The sequence below is a fragment of the Chlorocebus sabaeus genome, chromosome 24 (genome assembly GCF_047675955.1).
Source record: "Chlorocebus sabaeus isolate Y175 chromosome 24, mChlSab1.0.hap1, whole genome shotgun sequence".
Classification (NCBI taxonomy): Eukaryota; Metazoa; Chordata; class Mammalia; order Primates; family Cercopithecidae; genus Chlorocebus; species Chlorocebus sabaeus.
Window position 1 is genome coordinate 47673759 of NC_132927.1, and position 17279 is coordinate 47691037.

Sequence of the window (17279 nt, forward strand, 5' to 3'; positions counted from 1 at the left end):
GTGAGTTCTTGGGCAGCATAGACCAGGGAACCTGATCAACCTCAGGACACACAGATTTCAAATAGGATTCTACCTAGCACTTTAGACCCAGGAGGACTAAGCCTTCATAATTCTTTCTGCTGATTATTGGAAGAGTTAATCACTCGATAGAACTAACATTTCTAATAGAAGAGATTAGATGGAAATTAGATATAAGACCAAAAGACTTCATGGTGATGATGGAGTGAGAACCACTAGATTAAATGAACATAAAGACAGAGGGTAGATGCATTTCCTTTCTCACCCAAATGGTAGGTTCTGAGAAATATAGTTGCAAAAACATCTAGAAATACAGACGGGATGAAGAATGAGAGAAATCTGAGCACGCAGGGGAGGAGGGTAAGTGAAAATTCATTCTGTGTGTACTTGAAATTTCTGATTCAAGGGACCAAAACACATGTTATTAGCATTTTCAATTTTTCTGAATATCAAACAGAACAAAAACTAAAGAGAATAACTCAGAAATAAAATGATGACAAGATAATTGTTTAATATGAAAATCCTTGGGTGGGGTACTAAGAGACTTCCATTTCAGTCCCAACACCTGGCAATTGATTGGACTTATTCTTAACTCAGTTTTCTTGTTGTAAAATGACACCACTCCGCTTTCTTCATGAAAATTATGTGGGTTGGATTGCAGGATAGAAGATAAAAAGTGGCTTAGAAGGAAAAAGAAAGAATATGCAATTAGTAAATAGTACCAGCTCTTGAGAAGTTTGGAATAGAAACATTTTACTCTTCAAACACAAAACCTCTTTTTTTAGACTAAAGTAAACAAACCACTCTTTTACTATTACACAAATGCTGATTATTAAGTTTATATAAAAATTAACTATAATTAGATAATGAAAGACAAGTAAATGAATCAGCAAGACATATAAACAGCAACATTGTCTAAGAAGAATTCACCATCTAGACTGATTCTGTTGCATCTTGAGCTGGGTGTAATCCTGTGAAAACACGCAGGATGTGAGATGAAGGCCAAATCAGCTGGTAATCAAGTGGCACCTCTGGAGGCTGAGAGTACAAAGTAGTCCCTGAAAGAGGCACTGGCAAATTGGGGTACTTGTTGGCAAAGGCTGATAGCAGCTCTCTTGGGCCATCGGGGGGACTTCATAGTCTGGTAGTTAGCTGTTGTCACCCAGCAAACACATACCCCAAAAGAGAAGCCATTTCTTTTGTCTAATTAATAGGTAGTGCCAATGGAGATACCAGTGTTTCTCAAGCTGTCCTCTGCAGACCCCCTGCAGCACAGCCCTAGTAAAGTTCAATCCTGGGACCTACCCCAGACCAGCGAAATCAGAACTTCTGCACCAGGGGTGAGAAATCTATATTTTAGGTATAATAGGTACTCCGGGTGCTTTCACTGAAAATCTCATAGTTTAAGGACGGCTGCACTCTCTTGCACAATGTGACTGTCTGCAAATATGCCATGTTCACAACATCCTCAATTCCTTTGCTGCTTCTCCCTCCAGGAACACTCCTCCCTTCTCTACTTTCTTCACCCCATGGGCTAAGATCCACTGGCTTCCTGGGGCTGTCCCCAACTTCTTGATCTTCCTTTCATGAACCCTAATTATGCTCCTTAATCCTGTCTTATTCTACTTTGTAACCTCTTTCATAGGTATAGTAAATCCACCTTCATTCCATTAATTCCTGCCTAGGGCAGAAAGATCCTGCTTTAAATGGTTTCCTTCTCTGACAAGACCTGTCTCCTAGCCACTTTTTTATTTTTAAATAAATGCTTTTGCTTCCTGTCTTTCAATACAATAGAAGGAATGGGTCTTAGAGCTCCATAAGAGCAGAAAGTCCTGAGGAGCAGATGTCTTCCAGAGAAAACGGGAGAAGTTCTCACTCCACCCCCACCACTGCACTGTTGAACTTCACTGATTGGACCTCAAGAGGTACAAGCTTTTTTCTATCACTATTGATGGTTTTGGTTTTTCCCTACATTAACCCCCTCAGCATCAAAATAAATTTAAACTGAAGACAATGTTTGTGCCTTTTCCCCAACTATATTATAATCTTAAGGGCTGAAATCTAGTCTTAATGCTTCTTATGTAATTCCTCCACCCTAGACATTTATTATTGTCTGCCCGCCCTCTTCCCTGGGAACTGCCACCCCCTCAGTCTTGTCATGATTCCTCCATGACATTTTATGCAATGTGCCTCCAGGCTCCTGGTCACAGCTGATTGGTCTAGAGGTGGGCACCTGATTTAAAGCTGTGTCAGTCAGTTCCTTTTCTCCCCAGGTATTTTGAAAACTGGGGAGATGTCTGAATTCAGATTGAGCTCAGGAGATGTTTTCCCTATGTGGACCAGAAAAATGGAGGAAACTATTCTTTAGAAAGAGAGAAGAATGCTGTAGATAGCGGCAGATGCAGAGAGAGAAGCACATGAGTGATGGAGGAGTTTAGATGGGACTGTATTTCTACCACTGGGTATCTTTTGGAACTCACAGTTTTCAGAGTAAATCCCCCATTTTATGTTAAGCTAGTCCTGGAGACTTCAGGGAAGACTCAGAGGGCAAGGGAAAAGGGAGTTGTGGATGGCCTCTAGATAGTCAGTCCACAGGATCTAATGAAACACGTATGATCTCACGTAATCCTCAAAATAATCATGTGTTTTTATGAAGCAATCATTATTATTCCCACTTGAAAAATAAGAAACCAAGGCTTAGAGGAGTTAAGTAACTTTTCCTAAAACCACTCTGTTACTAAGCTGGAGGTGGGCATGGGACTTGAGGCCCGCTCCATCTGACTCCACCATGCTGAACTGTCTTCAAGTGAAGGTCAACGGGTGTGATGCTGAGGGCTCTATTCATTCATATATATATGAATGATATATATTCATATATATTCACGCCCAGGCTGGAGTGAAGTGGAACAATCTTGGTCTTCGCAACCTCCAACCCCTGTGTTCAAGCAATTCTCTTGCCTCAGTGTCCCGAGTAGCTGGGATTACAGGTGTGCGCCACCACCCTTGGCTAATTTTTGTATTTTTAGTAGAGACGGGGTTTCACCATGTTGCCTAGGCTGGTCTTGAACTCCTGGCCTCAAGATATCCACCTGCCTCGGCCTCCCAAAGTGCTGGGATTACAGGTGTGAGCCACCGTGCCTAACCTGTTCATTCTTGCTCCCATACTCTCAGGCCAAGCTAGGGGAATTTGAAAAAATTCTACAGGCCATTTCCGAGTCCTGGTGTTGATCCCAACTTCGTATGCTTGGCAGAGACTGTGATTTATGCTGCCCTCTGTAGGAAGTATGGAATGAGTAAAGGAACTGCCCAGCAGCTCAGAGACCTAGAAGCTGGCTGTTCTAAGAAGTTCTAAGAGGAAGCAGCTGGGAGCAGCAGTCCTGAAAGTTTCACTGCCAACAAGAACAGTTGGTATCAGGTGGCCATGCCAGAAGCAATGATCAAGATTCACTCTAGCAGTGCCAGTCACAGCCAGCACCAGATAACAGCAGGTGTCTGTGAGAATTGCTCAGAAGTCTTCATCCCTCTCCATCCTACCAGTGAGTTATGGTCACCCTTGATATTTCACATGGGGTTGTAGAATGGGGTGTGGTAGGGACAGGAGAGGGGAGAAGGAGGTAGAGATCATCCTAAGAAGAGTAAAACAAACAGGAAGGGAGAGAGGTTCAGCAACTCTCAAAAGTCTAGACCTCAGATTCTTGACCAAGAGCAAACAGACCCCTGAAAGATTCTTGACCGGAAGCAAACTGACTATTGAAAGAGGATAACACATCAATATACAAACTTTTAGTCTGGAGGGATGGCCTCTTAGCCCTCTCCTTTTGTATTTAAAGAAAGAGAAGTCCAATTAGCTGGGTGGGTGGTGCACACCTGTAATCCCAGCTACTTGCGAGGTTGAGGCTGGAGAATCACTTGAAACCACGAGGCAGAGGCTGCAGTAAGCCGAGACTGCGCCACTGCACTCCAGCCTGGGCAACAGAGTGAGACCCGGTCTCAAAAAAAAAAAAAAAAAAAAAAAAGAGAAGTGAGAAGTTCAGAAAATTAAATAATTTATCTGACTCAGCTAGGTAAAGACAGAGTCTGAATTAGAGTACAGAATTGATTTCAAGCCGGGTTTGAGGTCTAGTAGATTTTCCTCTACAACACTCGTGCTATTTTCTTCGTGTAGCTATAGGATAAGTAAAACATTACATGGAGTGGCTGTGGCCATTTCTCATACTTGAGTAGATATACTCATCACTTTTCCCCACGTGAAAAGAACAAATAAAATTCCTTTAAAAGGCTTTTAAAAGCTTCATCTCCGGAAAGCTATTTGTAAAAATTTAGGATGAGTGCTGAGCTGCCGAAGGTCCTAAATATCTCTGAACTATCAGCATATTCATTCTTGTCCTCTTTTCCCTTAAATAAAGGTTGTGATGGCTTTAATATTCCAGTCGTTCTCCTTGGCATGCCCACAAACAAAAACCCTCTTTACACATGTTTCTTGTACTCAAGAACATGCAAAGCGTGATTTCTCCTGCGGAATCTCACTGCGCGCTCCTTGGACGCCACAAGGCAGCTGCAGCTCACGCGCCCCTGCAGCTCCTGGGTTCGTGTGAATGTCGCCTCCACTCTGGCTGGCAATGGAACAAGCCAGATGGTCTTGGGAGGCCTCAGCCCACCGCTTCCAAGTCATGAGCAAGCCTCTTTTCATTTCTAGGGATTTTAAAAAGACAAGAGAGTAGAGAGAAGACTTTTAAAATTCACCTTCCTTCCTTGACACCTTCTCTACTGTGAAATCTGATGAAAGGAATAAAGGGGAAAGGGCTGTTTGGAAGGAAATTTCCAGCTCCTAAGAGAATATTGAAGTTATTTTAAATGGTTCAAAGAGCTTCCTAAAAGGAAATATTAATGGTAGGATGAATAAAAAATCTTGAAATGGTTCAGAGACGATATATACATATATATAAAAATTGGGTTGCAGTGGCTCATGCCTGTAATCCCAGCACTTTGGGAGGCCGAGGTGGGTGGATCACCTGAGGTCAGGAGTTCGAGACCAGCCTGGTAAATATGGTGAAACCTGTCTCTACTAAAAATACAAAAATTAGCTGGGCGTGGTGGTAGGCACTTGTAATCCCAGTTACTTGGGAGGCTGAGGAAGGAGAATTGCTTGAGCTAAGATCGGGCCACTGTACTCCAGCCTGGGTGATAAAGCAAACTGTCTCAAAAAAAAAAAAAAAAAAAAGAATATTATAACTGTAATAGCATGTGTTGATGTCTATAGTATAGAGGAAAGGTCAAAAGTATTGGTGGGCCAGAATTTTTCATCCTTTTGGAGGTTTTTATTTCATTTTATTTTATCCATATTTAAAGAAAATTGCCTGAAAACCCAGGAAAGACATGAGTAGCTTAATGCAAAATGTTTCAAAAGAAAATGCCTATGACAAGGAAAGAAAGTTTGTGAGGGTGCATTTTAATTAAAATGTTATCTAGGCAGGGCGTGGTGGCTCACGCCTGTAATCCCAACACTTTGGGAGGCTGAGGCGGGCAGATCACTTGAGGTCAGGAGTTCGAAACCAGCCTGACCAACATGGAGAAACCCCATCTCTACTAAAAAAAAAAAAAAAAAAAAAAAAAAAAAAAAAAAAAAAAAATTAGCCAGGCATGGTGACAGGCATCTGTAATCCAAGCTACTTGGGAGGCTGAGGCAGGAGAATCGCTTGAATCCAGGAGGTGGAGGTTGCAGTGAGCTGAGTGAGATTGCACTACTGCACTCCAGCCTGGGCAACAAGAGTGAAACTCCTCAAAAAAAAAAAAAAAGTTATCTAAATGCATCATATTAGCAATTAAAAGCTACTGCTTGCCGAATTTGTGATTGCAGTTCTAATCTCTTCTCCAACCCATGGATTTCTAAATCCCATGCTTCTAATAGTCTATGCATTGTAAATGCAAATTTGAATGTTTCCACCCTAGATGAAAATCCTTCAATGGCTCCCTATTGACTACAGAATAAAGCCCAAGTCCTGAATATATCACACAAGGCCCTTGTGACTTGTCCACATTCTCTCTAGCTGACACTGGTGTATAAGACCTGGATTGCCTCTACCCTATACCCCTATATCTTCATAGCTCAAAAAGCTCACAAAGGCTTCCTGATATCAAGGTGCTTTCTGAGCCAGAAAGCCAGGTAAGGGATTTTCCACTCCATCAAAATGGGAGCCCTGATACTGCTTTGCTGTTAAACTTCATTCTTTCATTGTACATTTATGGAATGCCTATTTTTGTCAGGAACTGTATTAAATTGTAGGTATTTCAGAGCAAACAAGACACACATTATGACTACAAAGAGCTTACATACCTGATTAAACACTATTAGTTTCTTATTACTGCTGTAACAAATTATCACAAATTTGTAGCTTAAAACACCACCATTTTATTGTCTTACATTTCTGGAGGTCAGAAGTCTGAAATGAGTTTCACTTGGATAAAATCAAGACATTGGCAGGGCTGCATTCCTTATGAAATCTATACGTGAGAATCTGTTTCTCTTGCCTTTCTAGCTTCTAGAGGTTTTCTACATGCCTTGGCTTATGGTCTCTTCCTCCATTGTCAAAGCTAGTAATGCAGGATCTTCAGATCTCTTTCTGACTCTGTTTTTGTGGTTACATCTCCATGTCTAACTCTGACTCTCCTACTTCCCTCTTATGAAAACCTTGTGGTTACAGTGAGCCCACTTAGACAATCTAGGATAATCCCCCTATCTCAAGATCCTTAACTTAAATCATATCTTTATAAAAACTCTTGCCACATAAGGTAACATATTCACAGGTTTTGAGGATTAGGATGTGGACATCTTGGAGGGTAGGGGTATTCTCTTTACCACACTCTGCTAGCAGTTTTATTTTGTCTGAATGAGCACTATTTGCTTATATGAAAAACACGTGTTGAGTGCCTACTACGTGCCAGGCACTGTTCTAGGTGCTGGGAATACAGCAGTGAATAAAGCAGACATAGAGTTCCTGTCCTCAGGGATCTTACCTTCTAGATGAAAGACAGACAATAAACCAACAAATGATTAGATAATAAGTCAGGGAGTGATAGACTTCAGAGAGCAATAGAGCTGTGTGGGGAGTATGAGATTGGGGTGATTGCTATTTTGTAAAGGGTAACTATAACAATCAAGGTCTAGTTAGGAGAATGGAAGCTGTTCTTGGTCATTCAAACAGAGGGAATTTTTATTTTTTATTTTATTTTATTATTTTTTTGAGACAGGGTCTCTGTCACCCAGGTTGGAGTGCAGTGGTGCAGTCTTGGCTCACTGCAGCCTCGACCTCCTGGGCTCAAACGATCCTCCCACTTCAGCCTCCAGCTAATATTTTTGTATTTTTAGTAGAGACGGAGTTTGGCCATGTTGCAAAGGCTGGTCTCAAACTCCTGGCTTCAAGTGATCCGCCCTCCTCAGTCTGCCGAAGTGCCGGAATTACTAGCATAAGCCACCGTGCCTGGCCAAAATGAGAGAATTTTTATACAGGGGAACTACATGGTGGATGGAAGAGCTGATAAATTAACCAGGGTGATGAGGGAATCCAGAGATTTTTTTTTTTTTTTGAGATGGAATTTTGCTCTTGTTGCCCAGGCTGGAGTGCAATGGCTTGATCTCGGCTCACTGCAACTTCCGCCTCCCGGGTTCAAGTGATTCTCCTGCCTTAGCCTCCCGAGTAGCTGGGATTACAGGCGTGTGCCACCACGCCTGGCTAATTTTGTATTTTTAGTAGAGATGGGGTTTCTCCATGTTGGTCTGGCTGGTCTCCGACTCCCGACCTTAGGTGATCTGCTCGCCTCGGCCTCCCAAAGTGCTGGGATTACAGGCATGGGCCACACACCCAGCCAGGATTCTTAACACCAGGAAGCTAATATCACCCTCCAGCTGAAGTTATATCAGAGCCTGGGGATGGTTCTCACCCAGCGGAACCTGGGGCCATGGAGGAAATGCACTTGCTGCTAAAACTCTGCCTGAAGCACACAGAGAGAGGAGGAGAATGACTTTCACTTGTCTATTCCATCTGTCCAAATTCCTGTTATGCATCCTGATGGTTGAAACCAGCTGGAAGCCCCTGAGAAGTCATCCTTGAAAACATGGCCCATGGGGGTCAGCCCTACTGCAAGGTAGAGAAGGACAAGAGACAGCTCCCAAGAGCAAGCAGGCAGATTACCAACACAGTTACCTCTGTACAGACATCTAAACAGACCCAGAAAGTGCATCATGCAGATATTTGGGGAAAGAGCTCTCCAGGCAGACGAAAGAGCAAATGCAAGTCCTGGAGGCAGTAGAGCACCAGGTGTAGTCAAAGAATAGCAGGAATGCCAGTGTGGCTGGGGTAGAAAGAGGGAGGGGAGAGAGAGGGATTGGGAGTCAGAAGAGTACACAGCTCTCTGGGCCAGAATGTGAACTGGGGCTTTTTCTCCGAGTGAGGTGAGAGGTCCTGGAAGCTTTGTGAGCAGAGAAGTGACAAGATCAGACTTACTCATGCTCCACACTCTGGATCCTGTGTATAGAACAAATGATTTGAGGGGAAATGCAGGAGTAGGGAAACCAACTAGGGAGACCAGTAGGGAGACAATTGTGATAATCCAGGTGAGAAATGGCTTGAATCAGAGAGGTGGAGCTGCAGTGGGTGGAAGTGATTGGATTCTATACATATTTTGAAGAAAGGACCATCAGAATTTGTTGATGGTTTGGATGTGAGAGAAACAGAGGAGTCAAAGATGATTCCAAGACTTTTGCTCTGAACAAAAAACCTCTGAACCTCTGGGAAGATACCCTTAACGGAGATGGGAAAGACTGCTGGAGGCAAGTGGTTTTTTTTTTTTTTTTTTTTTTTTCTTTTTTTGACAGAGTCTCACTCTGTCACCAGGCTGGAGAACAATGGCGCGATCTCGGCTCACTGCAACCTCCGCCTCCCAGGTTCCAATGATTTTCCTGCCTCAGCCTCCTGAGTAGCTGGGACTACAGGTGGCGCCACCACACCCAGCTAATTTTTGTATTTTTAGTAGAGATGGGGTTTCACCATGTTGGCTAGGATGGTCTCCATCTCTTGACCTTGTGATCGAACCGCCTCGGCCTCCCAAAGGGAACTGGTTTTGAGAGGGATATCTGGAGTTCAGAAGGGCACTGGTTTTGGGGGGAATACTTGGAGCTCATCAATTTTAAATATGTGAAGTTTGAAATACCTAGTACATAATCAGTTGCAGATGTTGAGTAGCAGATGGATGTACAAATTTGGAGATGGGGGAGATGACTAGCCTGGAGGTGTAAATTTGGGAGTATTTAACGTACAGATGGTATTTAAAACTATCAGACTGGTGAGCTCACCACAGAGTGAAAAGAGACCACAAAGAGATGTCCGAAGTCTGAGTCCTGCAGTCTCCTATGTTGAGAAGTTCAAGACCAGAAAGGTAGAATAAGAACTAGGATCGACTCTTGGCTCAGAAGACAAGGGAAGAGAACATCTCAAGAACCAACATGGTTGCCCTCTTCCCTGCTGCTGAGGGCTCCAGCCAGGTGAGCTTGGAAGTTGAGCACCAGATTTAGCAATGAGGAAGTCACTGATGCCCCTGAGAACACCTGTTGCTGTGTAGTAGTGGGGGTGAAAGCCTGCTTGGAGTGGATTCAAGGGAAGGGAAGGATAGGAATTGAAGACATCAAGCATGAAAGAGCCTTTTGAAGATTCCAGTTATAAAATGAAGCAGGGGGAGACATAAAATCTAGGAAGCATTTTACTTTTTACCACGGCAGATATTCCAGTATGCTTGTAAACCCTTAGAAGTGAAGCAGGAGAGAAGGAAAATTTGCTGATTCAAGAGAGAGTGGCGACAGTTGCTGAATCAATGTTCCTGAGTTAGAGGCGATGGCACTAATGCACAGATCTAGAGGCTAATCTCAGGTAAGAGCACCGAGAGTTCATAAGTGACAGGAAGGACAGAGGAGTATATGCAGACAGATGCGGGTAGGCTGGTAGACAGAGTGGTAGAGAGGGTATGTGTATTCAGTTCTCTTCTGATTATTTCTATTTTACCAACAAAAGAGGGAGCAAGGCCATTAGCTGGAAGTACTAGGAGAGGTTTAAGGAGGAGAAGGTGTGAAATAGTCCTTTAAAGAGGAGGGAACAGTACAGGCAAGTATAGCAGTTTTGCTGTTAATTGATTAACAGAATGTTAATTGGTTATAAAGTACTTGGTGTCTTAAACTAGTAATGAACACTGCTATGTAAATGAGAGAAGAGGCATTTTCTAAGGAATCCAGTATTCACATAAACAGAGTCACACCAATAAGGTTAAAACAATAAAACCCTAAAATTGAAACAACATGGAATATCACTTAATCCTGAATAATTTTGAGGGCACTTTGGATCTTTGTAATGATTCAGAATAATCTTTCTAAATATCACTTAGAATAATGCCCTGTAGATGTACAGCTATTGGAGTTCTGAACTAAAAGGCCAGTTAAATCAGATTTTAAATGTAAAACATGCAAATGTGAGTCAGTGTTTATAACATTAAAAAATACATACAATTTCTTTGTATGGTAGGCCTCTGTGTCAAAATTCATTCTATATTTGGTATATTCTATACATTAGGGTGTTTTGTTGGGTAGAATAACCAGAGAGAAATGGATTCACCTGGGTTTTAACAAACTAAGAAGCAAATAGGAAGGGAGTAACATAGTAAATGACTAGATGTTCTTATCACTAGAAAGGTTACATATCCTTTGTGTTGGAGGGCAAAGGGAAGGGATTGAGCAGAGATGGGTAGAGAAGCCAAGAAAGAGAGTGGACAGGAAGTGGATTGAGATCTAGTCTGTACTCTTGGCAAACTCTCCATTCCTCCTTTCCCCCTTCTGCTGCCTGACATCTGCTATTTTGAAACCCTAGGAAGGTCAGGAGGATACAGCAGGAGTGACTGGCCTAGAGAATGCGCAGTTGAAAACTAGGCTTTGGTAGCTTTCACTTTTTATCTCCTTTAGAAACAAGGATGAAAGTTCTGCCATCAGTGAGGGATAAATAGTAGCCCAGGGCCTTGAAAAAGCAGTTTTAGATCCCTGGGACAATTTCTACTATTTTACTATGTCTGAAGATTAGGGAAGTTATTTTTGTAATTTGAGGCCAACACCCATCTCTTGAGCCTTATAAGAAGCACTGAAGAATGTTAATAGATTTGGCTAGCATTTGGGTCAATTATTTCAAATGGCTATCTGGGAGTCATAAAACAGATGGCCCTGAAATTGTACTGTGTTGGTGGATGTAGATTGGCAGCCATCCTTTAAGGGCAAAATTATGTTAAAAGCTAAGCCAGAACAAATGAGCAACAACTGATTTATAATATTTTGCAATGTTATGAAAAATGGTTTCTTAAAACAGATTCACAGGACTGATGGTGATGTTCCATTGTGTTTCTTTGTGAAAATATATTAAACATACCAGTAAATGAATCTGAGGCCTGCCCTCCCTCTCTCCCTTCTTTCCTTCCTTCCTTCCTTCCACAGATCTTGCCTTCCTTCCTTCCTTCCTTCCTTCCTTCCTTCCTTCCTTCCTTCCTTCCTTCCTTCCTTCCTTCCTTTTCCTTCCTCCCTCCCTCCCTCTTTCCTTACAGTTATTTTGGGAGTATGGATGTATTTAGTTTGGGTCTTTGGTTTTAATTAGAATATTTATTAAATAACAAGGAATCTGCTTTGAATTAGTGTAAAAGCAAATCATGAACTGTAGATTACCTTTGAAATTACTGTAACGTGGTCAATATTTTTGTTGTCTTTGTAGTTGAGACAAGGGAAATTTTGAAATAAAATTGTCAACATTTAAAGAAAATTGTCAACATGTAGCTACTCTTTGTGAAACTGACCTATAAAATCAAACTTTTTTATCATTTGCTGTAAAAGGAAGATTTGTTATTCATTGGAAAATTTTATAGGTCTAAGAGCTCTTATATGAAATATATATATACACACACACACACACATATGTATATATACATTTAGAGACAGGATCTCACTGTGTTGCCCAGGCTGGAGTGCAGTAGTGTGATCAGAGGTCACTGCAGCCTTTAATTCCTGGGCTCAAGTGATTCTGAAGCCTCAGTCTCCTGAAGAGCTGGGACTACAGGTGCATGTCAACATACCTAGCTATTATTTTTTATTTTTGTAGAGACAGGGTCTCTCTATGTTGCCCAGGATAGTCTCAAACTCCTGGCTTCAAGCAGTCTTCCCACCTGGGCCTCCCAAAGTGCTGGGATTACACATGTGAGCCACCATGCCGGCCAGCTATGGAATTTTAAAGCTGTAATAACCTAACATGTGGGGTACCCCCCACAGAAGAACAATCAGAGAGATTAAAAAACTTCTCAAGGAGACTCAATTATTAGTGGCACAGAAAAACTTAAACCCTAGTTTCCTGACTTTGTCTAGTATCACCTAAGTTTCTAATACATAAACTTTCATTGACAGGATTTAAACTTGCAAGTGACTGAAAAGTTTTGACTGCCTAGTCCTCATATGCTTAGGTTCATGCTTTAGGTTTCTAGTTCTGTGGGACTGAGTTAAATAATGGTTTTCCCATGTTCATGGATAGGAATTTTAAAAGTTGAGATATAATCCACATACCATGGAATCTATTTTTACTCATTCATTTTGAAATCTAAAGTTTAACTTCTATTCACAATATCCATTTGACTTAGGCAGTGAGTATATAATAACCCTCACTTCAGAAAAGTTTCTACAGTTAAAAGAAGACACAGGCCTGAGAAGAGTTCATCTTCATCCTTAATAGCATTTTGGAGTAGGTATAAAGGCGTCTGAGGATGCATAATGATTTAAAAAAAAAATGGTGAATAGGGTTTTTATGAGGAAGATGTGGAGAAAGCAGAGATTATTACCATTGAAAAAGACAAGGTGTTAACAGAAATGGGAGGGTAGTTTATTTTTATAATAGAGTCCAAACTTGACTGTACTTTTTAGGGTAGGGCCAAAGGCAAGTACTGAGGACAGGTATGGACTGTTGCGTTCAACTTTTTAAAAAAGTAGCCAATACCTAGTATGGACCAAGCCTGCGGAGTCGCTGAGAATAGAGATGAATGAGCCAGTTCGTGAAGGAGCCTAGTCTGGGTGTGCGTGCGAGTTGAGAAGACAAGGAGGGAGGGAGCGTGGGAGATGTGGGGGTGGAGGAATGAGATGGAAAGAAAAGGCTGAAAAACTGAATATATGGTAGAAATTTGGGCTGCAGATATGTGCTGGCTCTTAGGCAGAAACCTGTCCCATAACCTCTTAATACATTAACCTCATTTGCCAAATTTGGCCAGGTATCTTGACCGTGGTCTTCTAGAGATGCCCTCTTGAATGGGTTTAAAAATTATCCTGCCGCAACCATCCCTAGCTTTCCCCACCGCCAGTGCGCGAGGCAGGTTGAAAACTGCACCCACGTTTACAGCCTCTGCTCTCAGCAGGAGACAGGAATCCAGGGCTTTGCCGTCGTCATAGCAACCAGAAGTTCCGCGGTCCCCTACCCTCCCGCGACTTCTTCCACTTCCTCCGCCCGCAAGGCCCAGCCGCCGCTTCTCTCGCGAGACTTGCGAGCAGTGCCGAGCCGCTCCGTGGTGATCTCACCCGAGACTTGGGGGAGAGGGAGGAGTGAAGGAGGGGAAGGAATGGGGCGGGGGGCGGGGCGGGGAGGGGAAGGGCGAGTGAGGCGCCGCCACTGCCGGCAACTTTGTGAGCTAGTTCAGTGCGTGCGTGAGCGAGTGAGCGAAAAGTCAGTGCAGCGCCGAGTCCCCGGCTGGAGGGTCCCCGGGGAGGGCCAGGTCTGGGCCCCAGAGGCCGCCCCCGCAGCCACTCCATCCCCTCCCGCCTCTGTAGCTCCCTCCCCATTTCCTCCCCGACCGGTCCTCGGGGCCTTCTCGCCCCCAAAGGCACTTACCTGTCCCCTCCCCCACGCGGTACGCATCCCCCCATCCCCCCCTACCTCGCGCCCATCTCGGAGCCCGGACCCCCGCACTTGCTTCCCGTACTGGCCGCCCCCTCAGTTTTTTCTCCTGCGGGCGGGCGGGATGGGGGGCGCTGAGCCTAGGGGACGGCGCGAGCCGGGGCCCTGGCGCCTAGACAATAGTTGATGTCCGAGGACGGGGCCACCTCCGCCTTCTCGGGAGCTCGGCCCCCGCCGGCCGCCCGCCAGCCTGCATTCCGGGTCTCCCTCGGAGCCAGGCTCGGGAATTGGGCTGAGTCCACCCCCGCCTCCCTCGGGCCCCCCTCCGCTCCGCGCTCGGCGCCCGCCCCGGCCCGGCCTCGCCGCTCTCCGCAGAGGAGGCGGCGAGTGAGCGCGCGCCGGCCGTCTACACGGTTTCTCTTTCTCCCCAGGGAGAGCGCGCGGCGGACGCGCCCGGGACGCGCGGCGGCACCCGGAGGCCGGGCCGAGCGGTAAGTGGTCCCCGCGCCCGGGTCCTGGGGGTAGTGGGGGTGCAGGACCGCTGACAGCCCCCTGCCCTGTTTCTGGCCGGGGTTGGGGTCCAGGGCCCGGAGCAGGACCCCAGGAGGCCGGTTAAAGTTTGATTTTCGATTTGGTGGCTTGCTGATAGCGCAACCCGGCGGGGGCGAGTCCGGCTCTACCGCGCCCGGCGCGCGCGCACACACCCCAGAACCCGAATCTGCACAACTACGGGGCAGGCGCCTCTGCGGGAGGCCAGGAGACCCGCGTCCCCGTCCGGGCGGTTGCGTCCACCCCGCTGAGCTGGTCGCCACCTGGCGACCCTTCCCTTCCAGTCACCTGGGTGAGCGCTTTGCACCCTGAGCTGGAGTAGTAGGCAGGCCGAGTTGGTTGAGTTGTGGGAAATGGAGACGAACAGCTCGGTGCCTGAGGGTGGTTAATTTCCCCTTTGGGGGTCTTGGGGACATGAAATTTTGGGATGCTGTAACCTGATTTCCAGGGAGCGAGTAAACCGCGAAAGGGCTGGGGAGGCGCGAGGGTGCTGCAAAAAGAACTTTTCCTCCTTCGCCCCATCTGTTACCAGCTTCTCCCCTGACCTTAAAGGAAATTTCCGAGGCTCTTAAAAAATCGCTCCACGGCATTTCTAGGTGGACCAGTAATCGTGTTGGGCAGGTTGAAATTTCATCGCGGTTTGGAAAACAGAGAGACATGGGAAATGGCTCACTTTCAATGAAGATGTTTAGCTGAATTGTTGGCATTCGTTTTCTAAGGGAAGCATTTGGGGATTGATGGCTCCTAGACTACGTTTACCTTACAGATTTTATTTTCGCTGACGGGTAGTTTAGAGGCAGCATTCACTGAAATGCATACTACCTGTGAAACGATCATGTTTCTAAACTGGAGCCAGCGATGCGATGCAAATTTCAGAGTAAAGGTGTCGACTTTCATCAGGTTCCAGGTCTATCTGGATGGACTGGGATTGGCGTTTCCTCTATAAAGCAAACCTTTCATGTTGAAACTCTGAGTCAGACTCTTAAAGCCATTGTTTTTATGCTGGTACTCTGTGGGAGTTAAGTGTCAACTTTCTCCTGTTTTCTCCTATGGAGTTTCTGTCCAAGGCAAAGATTCTCTGACCAAATCTTTTGGAAATGTACAAGGTTAGATCATACTGAGTTCTGCGGCCAGTGTAGTAACAGTATTAATTTTCTGTATAATCCTGATTTAACGACTTTCATTTTTCTCTTCGTTTTTTGAAAGCTGCAATTAAGCTACCTTTACCAGGATTAAAAAAAGGATAATATGGAACAGTGGTAATAGCAGTAGGTCTCAGCTAGTTTATTACGGCCACCGATGTGTCCAACTATTAGATGACATCCCAGTTATTAACTACAATATTAATATTAAAACATTTTCCCATGGAATCAATTATGCTAAAGCATTAACAATTAACAGTGCATTTAAAATGATGAGTGATTGTTTCCACATAAATGGTTAGAGGCAAGATAAGAGATTTGGGGGGTGAATGACTTTATGTCTCTGACAACTAATTTTCTTATCTCATTAATGCCTAAGTAAAGGACTCTTGAAGTTGACTGTCATTTGATTTTTCTAGTTGACTGAGAGAACAAGTTTGGTGAGTGGCTTGAGACAGTCAGTAGGTGTTGCTGTTGTTAGCTTCTCTGCAGTTCCTGCTTCTGCTCCTCGAGTTTGAAATTGCAATTCTGGTACAGTGAACTTTTAAAATCTGAAGTATCAGTGAGTGATAGTTGTGATTTCATTGGAGGATTCTATGGCAAGGTTGACTTGAACTCCAGGTAATAATTGCGAAGCAGCTCTCTGATACTTTGTATTGAGATTCGTTTAACTCTTCATTTGTCTCTGCCCTTTCACTAGTATTTTCAGGCTTCTGCATTTGCTTTGCTTTTGCTTTGAAGTATGTGTGTAATTTTGGTATAGTGCCCCCACCTTGATTGTTTAGGAACTTTTAAAAAACACCTTCTAGTAAGTTTGTTGAAGTCATAGATTTAGGATTGCTTGGGATTAGCAGTTTTGTAGACTTTGGGGGGATCTTGGTTGAGTTGTGATGTGTATATGTTCTATGTTAAGTTGCAATCTGAATTTTTAGATAAATGACTGTTTTTCTTTTTTTCAAAAATCTCTTTGAGCTGTGAAATGGGAGCATGAGGAGAGCTGAAATGGTATGAGAGTGGAATTTGGTGGAAAGTTTGTTATGATTAATAATATGACTATGTGCCTCTTGTCAGTCCTTACCATTGTATTATCATTGTTATTGGTCCGTATCAGTGCACAAATGAAGTATGAATATCCTGAAGATTTTTTTGTGACATCTCAGATTTAAGCTTTCTGACCATATTAGATTTTCTCTATGGAAGACAAATAGACTCATTCCCATAATAAAGAACTAGAGCTCTGATAGAGCACACTTTTTTTTTTCCCTTTGGATCGAATCATGGAAGTTCAAATCTGAAAATAAATTCAGAAATTCCTTTTTTCCCCATTGCATCCCTATATTCCTAACCTTTTGAGTGGTGAGTCAAGCAATATTTATTGATTGCTGCTATCTGGCAGGTGCATTTTTGGTTTCTGTGATTCCAGTGATGAGCAAAAGAGTGTACCTGGCCGCATGGAACTTGTAGTCCAGTGGGACCATTTGTAGTAATATTTCCTGGCATGGAGTTATGGTATCCTGATGCCCCCATAAAGGTTATACATAATAGGCAATTATTTTTGAATTGTAATATATTTAAACATTTTGAAATAATGTAGCCTACTATTTGTCCTCAGAAGGTATGGGTTTCA

At 43.9% G+C, this 17279-nt stretch overlaps 1 protein-coding gene and 1 long non-coding RNA gene across 14 annotated transcripts in view; one reads left to right on the forward strand and one right to left on the reverse strand.

The window, feature by feature from the left end:
- Positions 1-357: 357 nt before the first annotated feature.
- LOC140710102 (uncharacterized) lies at positions 358-15496 on the reverse strand. The gene is made up of 3 exons (XR_012090997.1): positions 15056-15496; positions 3886-4007; positions 358-698 (listed from the first exon to the last, which is right to left on the reverse strand). It is a non-coding gene; the product is annotated as an uncharacterized lncRNA (long non-coding RNA).
- Positions 13725-17279, forward strand: part of SIPA1L1 (signal induced proliferation associated 1 like 1) — a 410731-nt gene continuing 407176 nt past the window's right edge. For 2 of the 13 annotated variants that reach the window (XM_037984201.2, XM_073011125.1), the window contains exons 1-2: positions 13752-13839; positions 14393-14452. The gene's annotated coding sequence lies outside the window, so the exon portion shown is untranslated. Of the gene's footprint in view, positions 13840-13898; positions 13975-14169; positions 14453-14516; positions 14803-17279 lie in introns of those variants that run through there. The other 11 variants (XM_073011119.1, XM_073011127.1, XM_073011130.1 and 8 more) reach the window with 9 other exon arrangements.